At 49.9% G+C, this 12,082-nt stretch overlaps 1 protein-coding gene across 3 annotated transcripts in view; it reads right to left on the bottom strand.

Moving 5' to 3' along the window:
- SVIL (supervillin) overlaps positions 1-11,141 on the bottom strand; it is a 226,376-nt gene extending 215,235 nt beyond the window's left edge. For all 3 annotated transcript variants that reach the window (XM_032395877.1, XM_032395875.1, XM_032395876.1), the window contains exon 1: positions 10,814-11,141. The gene's annotated coding sequence lies outside the window, so the exon portion shown is untranslated. The remainder of the gene's footprint in view (positions 1-10,813) is intronic.
- Between the last annotated feature and the right edge of the window lie 941 nt (positions 11,142-12,082).

Here is a 12,082-nt window from a genome sequence, read left to right as displayed (position 1 = left end):
GTGTGTGTGTGTGTGTGTGTGTGTGTGTGTGTGTGTGTGTGTGTGTGTGTTTTAAGAAGCCTAGACGCTAGAGATGGAACTAATTTGTTAATGGAAAAAACAAAAACAACACAGCACTTTCACTGCCTGCTATAACGAGCTTATGTTTTCTTCCAACACTCTGAGAACCAAGTGCAGCAAAAAATGCCACGCAATGAAAACTTTTAGTTTTTTAAATAAAGTGATGAGGAAGTTTTTTTTAAAACACACACACACACACACACACACACACAGATGTTGGGTTTACATAAATAATCAACCAAAACATTTTTCTACCATATAACTTTCTTGTCAAGCATATATTTTTCTTTTTCCTGGAAACTCAATGTCAGAAGTATATGATGATAATGACTGTTTTACAATAGATAATTGGATAATTCTGGGGTCAGAATGAAAAAAATATATAAATCCCATCTTATATCAAATTCATTTTTAGGAACAGGGTGGAAATAGTCTAACATTGTTTGAAGTAAGTTGTCTCTGTACTTGAGCTCATGGTCTATCAATTTTTCCAGGAATGTAGGTTCTTAACCTTATTCTTAGAGCTTTTGGACTTAAAATCCAATGGACTAAAAGTTGCAGTCTTTTTTTTTTTTTTTAAAGCATGTTTACTTCCAAATATTCAGGCATGGAATCTCCTCATTCTGGTACACAGTTTAAGGACAGAGTTCTTTCTACTTGCACTGCTATCAAGAGCTACATCTGAAACAGGACATATAGACATAGCCCTAAAGCAGAGTGTGCTTGTCAACATTTCTTCTTGAGCCCCAGAGTGATTCACTCTAAAGAAGGCTGCCCATTGTCCTCAGATATGCTCTCTAGAAGAAGGCAGAATCCAACTTCCCCTTTGAGCTTCACCTTTTCTTAAAGAGTGGTAGATTACCTCCACCTGCCCAGCCGGTATTCTTATAATCACACCTGAGTTTTGTCAGAAACACAGACTTGTCATCCTTAAAAGGCAGAAAAGGGGAGATTAAGCCAGGTAGCCTACATCCTGCTGGATGTGAAGATGAGACTCCTGAGAGCCTGTCGGTATGCACTGATATGCTTCTCCTTCATGAGGAAATAACTCTTTCCTTCAAAAGGCCTGAAATAGAACCACTTTCCTCACCCAAACACAGCTGAGAACAGCAAGGCAGAAACCAGAGGCTGTTGGCTACGATGTCCAGCACCAAGAAGAAGTGGAGAGCCGTGGGGTACAGTCCCTCCAGGGTGACAGTAAGCCTGGCAACCAGTTTCTGCAAAGCTTGGCAGAAGGAAAAGAAAGCCTCTTTAGAAATACAGTTGGCAAAACACTGAATATAAAGGATACTCTGAGCAACTGCATAATTACAGACTCAGAGTAACTGTCTAAACTGGATCCCCATAGTATATCCTTTGTATGTCAGTGGAATAGTCTAGACCCCCCTGCACATCCTTTAACAAAACGGCTCTCTAGGCTTCCTTCTTCCTTCCTTTACAGCAGTGATGGAGATGGATGGAGAGGGAAAAGTAAACCCAGGAAGATACGTACTCCAACTTATTGCCTAAGGTTTATGACTTTGGATCTGAGTTCAAACCCAGATATTACTACTTACTGTATTACCTCATTTGAGGTACTTAACCCCCAGGGTTTCAACTTATAAGACCGTGCCGATGACAAGAGGTACGACATGTCAAGCCCTCGGCGCAGGGCCTGGCACGTGGTGTACCCAATCCACGACCCTCCTATCAGCAGGAGCCCCACCCCCACCACTGCGTCTTCTGTGTCTCCGTTAAGCCTGGAACATGCATCCATCACAACACCTCTGACACTTTCCTATGCTTTTGTGCTGACAATGCATCTCCAGATTGTAAGCCCTGTGAGGGCAGTGTTGACACTATATTCTCGGTACTGAGCATGTGCACATACACGCATAAGCTTGCATGCACACACACATGGGCGTGTGCACACACGCATACACACACACACACACCCCACTATGAGGTTAACAAATGTTTGCTGGACAAACAAGTGAATGAATAAACAGATTGCTGGGTTACTTTCATTGTTTATTACTATATAATTCCAGTTTTAAAAACCTTTCTCCAGATGTTGTTATAGATGACTAACTTGTCTAGGTTAACTGAGCCTGCTGACCACATGTGGATTCCAACTAAAGCAGCATCCCTCGGTCTGAGTGAACTACAGTCTGTACTAACACAAACTCCTATCCCAGTGCTATAAACAGATTCCCATATCTAACTCCCCTAGATTAGATTTCCATAACTGTGCTCCTTTCTAATTGGGGAGTTCTAGAACCAAACTCCATTTTGGCACAGGTAAGCATCCTTTCACTTTTTTCAGAATTTTAAAAAGGGAGAGCAAGAAGAAATGTTAATGAAGTCGTTAGCATACACACACACACACACACACACACAATTTCAGAGAAAATGCAGTGAGCAAATACCAGGTGGGAGGACTCCAGAGCTCATGGCAAACACTGCCAAGCAGAGGCCACACGAGCCACGGATGTTATCCCTGAAGCTCTGGCTCAAGGCAGGGCAAGAACATCCTTTCCCACCGCCTCTCAACAGCCAATCCGCTCCTTTCCTCACTCTGAGGATACCCCTCCTCGTTCATAGCTTTAGAGAGAAAACTAAAGGTTCCTAAATCCAGGATCTCCTCAGACTTACTCTCCAGTATCTTTTCATGGACATAGAATCACTGCTTGGAAATACCCCTGAGGAGCCTCTAGAACAAGAGGCCCAGCACAGTCTTAATACACCCATGACTTACACACAAGCCATACTGGCCACAAAGCACAAAATACCTTCCAAGATCTTTCAGAAATATAATTTGGAAAAAAAAAAAAGTAAACATTAATTCTGCTCTGTGTAGGAACAATTTCCATTTGCAAGGGAAAGTTTATCCAAAAACAAGCCCATGTTTCAGTTACTTTCAAGGTCCTGCCATGTGAATGAAAAGCCAAAATAAATTTCAAACCATTTTCCCCAAAGTTCTAGCCTTTGAAATGCCTCACTTGACCAGTTTCAAAACTGGTGTTTCCAAGTTTCAATTCCAAAGAACCATTTTTTTTTAAAGATTTTATTTATTTATCTGACAGAGAGAGACACAGAGAGAGAGGGAACACAAGCAGGGGGAGTGGGAGAGGGAGAAGCAGGCTTCCCGCCGAGCAGGGAGCCCAATGTGGGGCTTGATCCCAGGACCCTGAGATCACGATCTGAGCCAAAGGCAGATGCTTAACGACTGAGCCACCCAAGCGCCCCGAACCATTTTTTTTTTTTAAGGCAAAGTCTCCTCTGAATAAAAACTGTGATCGAGTATATTTAATGTGATTATTATACCTGACGCAGGTGACAGCCAAACGGGACTGGCTCACGACAGAGGCAGAAGGAAGAGTCTGCAAATGGTAAATAGCAAACGAGGAAGAAGGAATCTACCTCTCAAGAAGCACTGTCAAAAAAGGGGAGGAAGAACTGTAACTTCGAACATTGCTTAGAGAGTAAATCCTAAAAGTTCTCATCACGAGGAAAAATAATTCTGCAGCTACGTGTGGTGATGGATGTTGACTAGACTTACTGTGGTCATCATTTAATCTATCCAAATACTGAATCGTTATGCCGTAGACCTCAAACTAAGGTAGTGTTGTATGTCAATTTTATCTAAATAAAAAATTGAGAGGGGGAGGGAAAAAGAAAAAGAACAGGAGAAGAGAGCAAGAAAGAGCAGGGCAGCCCCGAGAGAGACAAAGACACAAAGACCCGCACTGGAAGCCGGGGGCAGTGCAGACACAAAGAGGCAGCGTGCAGAGGAGGGGCCAAAACGGGGCGGCCTGATCAGCAGGAGGAGAAGCTGACAGCAGTCATCAGAAAGGATAGCCTACCCCGTGTCAAAGAGCAGGCTGGATGGTGGGGGGAAGCAATTAAATACCAATGACAGATGGAGATAAGGGTATCCAAGGCAAAGTGTCCCTAAGACACTTGAAACCGAGGGCTGCCGGGAGGTGGCTGGGCAGCCGCAATGGAGGGAGCAGGAGGGGTAGCATGTCAAAGAGGAGACACGGGGTCCCAGGATGAGGAGAAATCTGCCAAAGTCTGGGGGCCAGAGAAACGGCTACTGGGATGTGCGTGGGGAGCAGGCCTGTGGCTGCACAAGAAACGCTAGAGAAGTCCTGACCGAAGGAGACGCCCTCCACAGCTCAGCAGCTTCTTCCTCCTCCAGGGAGAGAGTCGTTTCTAACCTCTCCGGAGCCCAGTGCCGAAGGGGCAACATGGTCCCCGTGACCAAGGGCTGCTGGCTCATCGTCCAACAGTCCCCCGGTGGAAAAGACCAGACAGGTTAAGATGGCATCCACCCATCCCAGTGGATGTATCTGGAATCCACGGGGCAGGGTGTAGCACTCCACACCATTAAACAGGAATAACCACTTGGACAGAGTCATCTTCTGAAAGGAGCGGGGCTGGCTGAAGACAGATAATGGGTCCAACAGCCACGTCGGGCCTCTCTATGTGGCTATGTACGTGTGCATGCCGGTATGTGTGTGCACGTGTGACAGGAAGGAGGGATGCATGTGTCAGAAAGCCGGCAACTGCACTTGAGAGCCAAGACTTAAAACTGCAATATAAGAACAATTTTAATGTGCAGCAAAATGTAATGAGGAAGAGAGTCGCCCCAGGTAAAGAACCCGGTGAATAGCCCAATGAGGACCATGGCAGTGGGGACACACACAATGAAGCCTCAGGAAGGGGGCGGCTCCGCCTCCTGCTTGGTACAAGTTGATCCTTCCAAGACTCAGCCAGTGTGAGCTCGGAGCTGTGAGTTAGGAGATTTTTCCCTTCCAATCCCAGCCCAGGCAAGGCCCTCAACGGCTGAGCCTCAGTTTCCTCTTGTGCAATACAGAGCCGCCTGGCCATCAGCCCTGAGAACCAAACAGAGCTCTTGAAAATCTCAATGCAAATGGCAGTAAAACCAACTGAAAGCTGAAACACTGCACAGTTCGAGTACTGCTGTGAAAAAGGGACCAAGTAAGAGATACGTGGACGTGTAGATGGAGCACAGAGGGGATTAAGGGTTTAGAACCATGGGTCTAACTCAGCAACTATGAGTCGCCCAGGGACCTGAAGCAGCAGTGGTTTCCAGTGCAAGAGCCCCTAAGAGGTAGAAGAGCTTCAGGCTGGGTTTTATACATGTCCAAGTGAATATGGCTTATTTTATAACCTTTTATAGAACAAAGGGATTGCAGCTGACTGATCCTAATAAAGGGCTGTGATTTATGCTGCTACTCCTAAAGAGCATTTATTCACTTCCATGCACAGTGATGAGGAGGGCAGAAGGCTTCTGAGTCCTGGGCAGGAGTCAGGGCCCAGGGAGGCTCTCTCCACACACACAAGGCCTTGTCTCTCTAGTACATGCACCCCACATGCGATAAACCACAGAATGCCCAGTCCATCTTCCTGCACACAGATTCCCCTTCTCGGATTTTAAATGGTGCATCACCTTGGTACTCTGGCTTATCTGAGCTGCCATGATTACAACACCAACATGATTACACAAAAGGTACTGTCTCCTACCACAGCCCACATACGGCACAGGTTTAGTCTGTTGTTTCTGAACTGTGAATCCAGCCAGGGCTGGGCTCAAGCCCTTCTTCATCTTTATAGGTTCTCCAGGCCTGCCACATTGTAAACACTCAACAGAAGATTTGCTGAATTAAACCAAAGAGCCACATCATCTTGGATAAGTAACAACTTGTGGGAAACTCAAGTTTTGTCATGGATAAGATAAGGGATGTGGGCAAAACACCATCCAGCTCTGGCAAATGCAAAATAACCCAATATTCTGAAAACAAAAAAAGCACTGTCTGAATACACATTGTCTTTTTTATATACTTCATGCAAAAGAAATATGTATGTAATTAAACCTGATTCATATGTCTAATTCAAAATACATTTTTAATATTAGACCCATCCCTTTGTTAGTCAATGAAACACAAAAGCTGTGTGGGTTTTAAGTATGAAAAAACTATACATACTGGTTATCCCTGAAAAAATTTGTTCAAAAAAAATGTTAATTCTGACATTTCCTTTTAAACGTTCTCCCCTAAAAGACTGTATCTAGAATAACACTGACCTAACAGAAATAAGACTATTGACAATGGCTACAGTTTAACAAAGGCGTCTGGATTTTTACCTTCCTTGGTTACTGCACAAAAGCAGCAAATGTAAGTACAGTTGCCCCAGCAGCTGGTAAGTTCTCTCCCATATGCAAAGAAGTTGTGAAACAGCTGGGGAATGCAAGATGCTTTTGAACAAGCTGCTATGTGATCCAAAATAACGCGTTGCCTGTTCATCTTCCGTACAATGGAAGCGACAGCCCAGGGCAGGTCTGGCGCATGCCCTGCAGCTGCTTCTTTCTTTGCAGCAGGGACCCAACAAGTGGCTACAAATGGAGTAAGATGCACAAAAGCGGAAACCTTGCTCCCAATCCTTTGCATGCTGTCACACGGTTACGCGTGCAGCTCATTTTCCAGGGTGGGAGAAAGCTGCATTTTATACCCAAATGTAAAACCTCTCTGATGCTTTAAATGGCAACCCCTCCCTATACTCCAGACCCATGCACTTCTTGGTGACAACCTTCCCAGTTAGGGTGGTGTTTGATGACATTATAGGGTTTCTTGTGCTTTTGCTCATGACCGATTGTTTAAAAGATAAACTCACAAGAAAAATCCACAGCTACACACTAGCAATGTTAAAGAGGTCTTTCCAAAACAACCTGGCATAAAAACGGATTTCTCCACTTGTATTTGCTAAGTTTAAAGCTTTTGGGCTTTCTAACATAGGAACTAGCTCTACTGGTTGTTCACTAGTTGTTCAGCCTGAGCATGGCCTTACTTCTTTGTATCAGCTTCCAAGTTACAGTCCAGCCATTTTCAGATCATACATCATTTACCATATTTAAGCAAATATTTTTGAAATGGTATCTCAAACCCTCCTCCCTTCCCCACCAATCTGGTGGCTCACCTTTAAACAGATTCCAGAAAAATATCCTATTTTCCAGAGAAGTGTTCCCTCTTGCCAAGACTGGGCCAGCACAAGTTTCAAAGAAGCGGATATTTTTCTTCAGTGTTATAAAGGGCGACTGAATGAGCAAAGAGAATAGCTTCCTTTGCTCCAGTGTGTCTGGTTTTGCGTTTGTTTTTTTCTTTAAGTCCTGTCATCCTAGCCATTAGGATACTGGCTTCAAATTTAAAGGAAAGATAAATGGCTAGAGGACTGACCACAAAATTATACAGTGGTAAAATTAGGAAGAAAGCTCTACAGTTCCGGAGCCCCTTGTAAATTCCTTGGGCAACTAGACAGAATTTTCCATCACTACCAACCCCACCTCCCAACCGCTGATTCCAAAAGAGGAATCACTCACTGCATTGCATGGCAGTATTAACTAAGAAGAATAGCAAGTTCAAGGCAAATATCAATGAACTATTTTACCTCTTCGGAGGAGACAAGGAAAGAGAGAAAGAATCTGTTCTTAAACATCATGGTTATTACTTAACATTTGTTGAATAGCTACCATGTGCTAGACTCTGTGCTACTAAGTACTTTATATAGATTATCAAATTTAACCCTCATAGCTTCAAAGCAGGAGGTGCTATTATTATCCCTGTCTTAGAAGAGGAAAACAAAGTTCAGAGAGGCTGAGCAACTTGCCCAATATTGCAGAGCTATAAATGGTGGAGGTGGCATTTCAAGCCTGCCATTGTGATTTCAGATGCTTGCCCTTAATCATCATGCCTCGCTGTCTCCCCAACTGGCATTGCCCTGGGACATTCTGAGTCACAGATGTCATTCCAGAGTTTAAAACAATATCTTTCTTAAAGGCAATGCATTTTAAGAACATTCAGACAATAACAACAGCCCCTATTACAAACTTGAGCTCAATGATGCATAAATGTGCACAGATAAAATCATGTTGTTGGATGCTGAAAAGGCATTTGAGTTTTAACTCATTAGGCAGTTAATTAAGGTTGGCCATATTTCCAAGGTAGACTTAATGTTACACACATATCCAGCACGGTGGCCAAGTCACACCACTGAAACAGGGGAGGAACTGCAGCTCTTGCAACAGGGAAGGCAAACAGAGATTCATGCCATGTGGAGCTTCCACCTCAGGCCCACCTGCCTCATGAGACACCTCAAATGTAGAGGAGAGCTATTTCTGACTCTCTTTGGAGTTGTCAGAAAATTCTAAGGATTTCTGGAAGAAGCCTTAGAAATCTTAAACTTAAAGAGTTGGTTTAGTTTTGGTGCTGGCCCTAACAAAAGTCAGCAAGATGTAGAAAGTCCGCCTAACCCTAATGCCTAACATCACCAAACCCCAACCTGGGCTTATAGCACATACCGTGACTCTTTAATCAGCAATCAATAAACAACTCTTCAGTATCAGCCTTTGCCAAAGACACTGGGAGGAGCAAACAGTACTCTTTAGAGCAAGCCAGACTCTTTAAGCTTCAGTTTACTCATCTGTAAAATAAAAATAACCGCCTCGGAGAAGAATGGTGAAGATCCTTCCAAAGTGTGTGTGAAGAGTCTCTCATACACTAGGCACTTTATAAAAACCAGTTCCTGCCCTTTCCTTACTACAGAAGGGAGTGGAGGCAGATAAGAAAGCATGTGAATTCTATCCATTGATTACTGGGGGGTATGGTTTCACATCGGAGCAGAGTGCCCCGGGTTTTTCTTCAGCACCTCCTCGTCTCACGTCCAGAGCCCCGAACGTCTGGTGCGCGGTGGAGATGTTGCCCAGGCCACTTCAGGGACAAGACTTGTGCACAGGCTGGGTTTGCCTAAGTTCCCACAACCTCCGGGAAAACAAGGAGCCCTCTTTATTTCCCCTGCCATCCTTCTCCCCTATTGCACGAGGAACTTCCTGGTGCAATAAGCTGTCAGACTTCACCAGAGCTGTAATGCCTTCGCCAGAAGCGCTTAACCCCGCACCTGACCCAGACTGCGGCCTGGACTGGAGCCTCCCGGCCGCTCACCCACAGTAATGCAATTACCGCCTTCTGGAGGTCCGCTCAGGGTGCCGGCGGCTGCCGGCGGTCCCCGGGGGCCTAAACCACTCCCTTCCGGGAGCCCGCACGCCACCCGAATCTGCAGGGAGGGGCGTGGACTGGCGGGCTGGCCTGGCGCGCCGCGCGGGGACTTCAAACCCGCGCGGGCCCTGCGGAGGCGCGACCCTGGCACCGGAGGAGGGGCGCGGGAGCCCACGGCAGCTCTCGCCACTCGCCCGTGCAGTCGGGAGAGGAAACGGGCAGTGTCGCAGTTCTGAACACTCGCGTGCACCCCACCCCCCGGGTCGCCCCCCTTCCCCGCCCCTCCTCCCAGCGTAACGGGCCACGGAGCTAACTTCCCGAAACTCCGCAGAGGGAAATCCTGCCCCGGCCCGCACCTCGGGGCGGGCGCGCGCCACGGCGCGCGGGGGACGGAAGTGGGTGGGAGCAGTGGCCGCGCCGCGCCTTTGTTACTGCTCCGGGACCTCGCGGGCCGCCGGGAGCACCCCATCGCAGCAGCCGGCAATCGGCCGCCTGCTCCCAGGTTCCCGTCGCCGACCCGGGCAGTACCGCCCAGAGCCAGAGTAAAAGTGGCCCCACCTCCGGCCCCCGAGCACGGCGCGCAGCGGCGCGTCCTAGTGTCTGCCGGCCTTAGTCTACGCTGCCGTTCCCTGCCCTGGGGCCACCGCGCGGAGGGACGTTCCTCACCTTCCTGAGCTTTCCCCAGACCTCTGGGTGGCAGAATCGCCGCTTCCCGGCGGACAGCGGCTTGGCAGCCCCAGCTTCTCAACAGCGCCACGGCCACTCCCTGCCTCCTTTCACAGAGCGAGGATCGGGTCCCCCCTCTCGGGATGATTCACTACGCTCCTTACCTGGAGGCTCGAACAAGTCCCCTCCCCTCCGCCGGCCCGCGCAGCGATCGGGAGCTGGCGCCCTCTGCCGGGCCACCAGCGGGAGCACCCGCGGGACCGAGCGAGGAGCAGGACAGAGGGTCGGAACCTGGAGCCCACCCGAGCGCAGGACCCCCGCACCCAGCACCGACGGTCATCCCTTCCCGAGCAGTGGCCAGCGCGCCGGGGCCATCCTGGCCGCCGTGCCAGTGCTGAGGCCAGACCCCAGGGGAAGAGGACCAGAGCTGTCCTCGCGCCCCCGGGCCACTGGGCGCGCCCGGAGTCCCCCACTTGAGGGCCAGCCGGTGCAGCCCCGCCCCCAGGGATGTCCCAAAGAAACCACCATGAATCGCGTCTGCACGTCTAGTTTTAAAACACTGGAAAAGCAGTTTTACTGAGGGAAAACAAAGTTTGTGTCTTGTATCTCAGTAGCCTTCTCCTGCTCGAATTAAAGAGGCGGAGGGGAGGGCGGTGGCCCGTCACACACACACCCTCCCCCGGGTCCTAGGGCTAGGAAGCGGCTTGGGGTGAGCTGCAGGCGTATCCGCAGCCCCGGGCCACCGGCGCTCTTGGGTGCTGGTGGAGCCCTGGGTCTGGCTTGGGGCTGGAGGCCGGGGCCGCCGTGTCACTCACCCGGCCGGGAGGAGTGGCTGTCCGAATGACTCGCGCTTTCGCCAGAGTAAACACACTAACAGCAGGTTAGCCTATCCCCTTCCCCCTCCCCGCCACCGGTCCTGAGTGAAACTTTGCAGGGCGACTAAGAGGAGGGGCAGGGGAAACCTACACGCGAGGGCCCGCGTCCCACCACCGGGCGCCCGCACACTCACACCCCAACTTCACAGCCCCACTCACCCGTTCGGCTCGCCCGCCGCGGTCGCCCACCTGCCGGGCGGGCCCCCCCCCGCACAAAGTTCCCCGCAGCGACGAAGGTGGCGGTCGCTCCGCAGCGGCGCCGGGCGGGGAGGAGCACACTGGCGCGGGACCTCGGCGACCGCGGCACCGTCCCCACACTAGCTGGCTCTCGGCGAGGGGCCCGGCAGACTCGCCGCCGCAGCCGGAGCAGAGCAAGTTGCGAGGCAGGTCAGGGCCAACCGGGAGCCTCGGTTCCCGAGTGCGGACGCGCGAGTCCCGGCGCGGCAGGCGGGCGCCGGGTATTACTTGTAGGGCCCCCGGGTGTCGGCCGCCGGGCGCTCTGAGTGGCTCGGACGGCGCGCCAGGCCGGCGGGGCGGCGCGACCCACCCCCTCGGCGCGCTCCCGCCCTGGCCCGGCCCGGGGACGCGCGCAAGCGCACACGCCTGGCGGCGCCGGGGCTCCCCGGACTCTCGCTAGCCTCCAGCCATGCCGCCCGGGGCCCGGAGGGGCGCCGCTTACCCTTAGAGACCCGGAGCGGCCGCTCTGAGTTTGAGCCGTTCGCGGGATAAAACCCACCAACGCGTGCGAACGTTGCAGTCGGTAGAGCTCTGGGCCAGTTGTCAAGGAGACCGCCCTCGGCGGCCCCGTCACAACTGTGAAGTCTCCCGGCCCCCTCCCCCCGCCCAAAGGCGCATCTGGACAGGGGACCGTGCCCTATCTCAGTGGTTCTCACACTTGACACTTCAGCCAATCACAGTCCCCCGAGATTTGTTAAAACACGGCTTGTTTTTGCCTCCCCCACCTCCCCCCTCTTTCTCCCCTTTCTGATCCTTTTAGTCTAACGAGGGCCCGAGAATTTGCGTTTCTAGGTGATGCTGAGGCGGTTGAGAACATCAGATCAGTTAAAGTTTGTAAAGTAGATGGTAATCTGCAAGGCAGTAGATACATTTATCTTGTTAAATCCACTTGTGTGATTTATCTGTTTCAGTAGCTAGTGTTCACATTGCATTTCGTTCCAACCCCGGCTTCTTTTCCTCCAAACGCTAGACTCTTATTTTTCCTCTTGGGTATGCACCGAGCTTTTGTGTATACCAGCCCCCATCAGAAAAACAAAAGGTGAGTACATTAGTTTGCTAGGGCCACCATAACAAAGCACCACAGTCTGGCCTAAGCAACAGAAATTTATTTTCTCACAGTTCTGGAGGCTAGAAGCCCAAAATCAAGGTGTCAGCATAATTATTTCTTCTGAGGCCTTTCTCCTTAGCTTG

This window comes from Phoca vitulina, unplaced genomic scaffold, assembly GCF_004348235.1.
Source record: "Phoca vitulina isolate PV1807 unplaced genomic scaffold, GSC_HSeal_1.0 scaffold88, whole genome shotgun sequence".
Taxonomy (NCBI): Eukaryota; Metazoa; Chordata; class Mammalia; order Carnivora; family Phocidae; genus Phoca; species Phoca vitulina.
The sequence above is the reverse complement of the archived record's forward strand: the minus strand, read 5'-3'. Positions and strand labels throughout refer to the sequence as shown.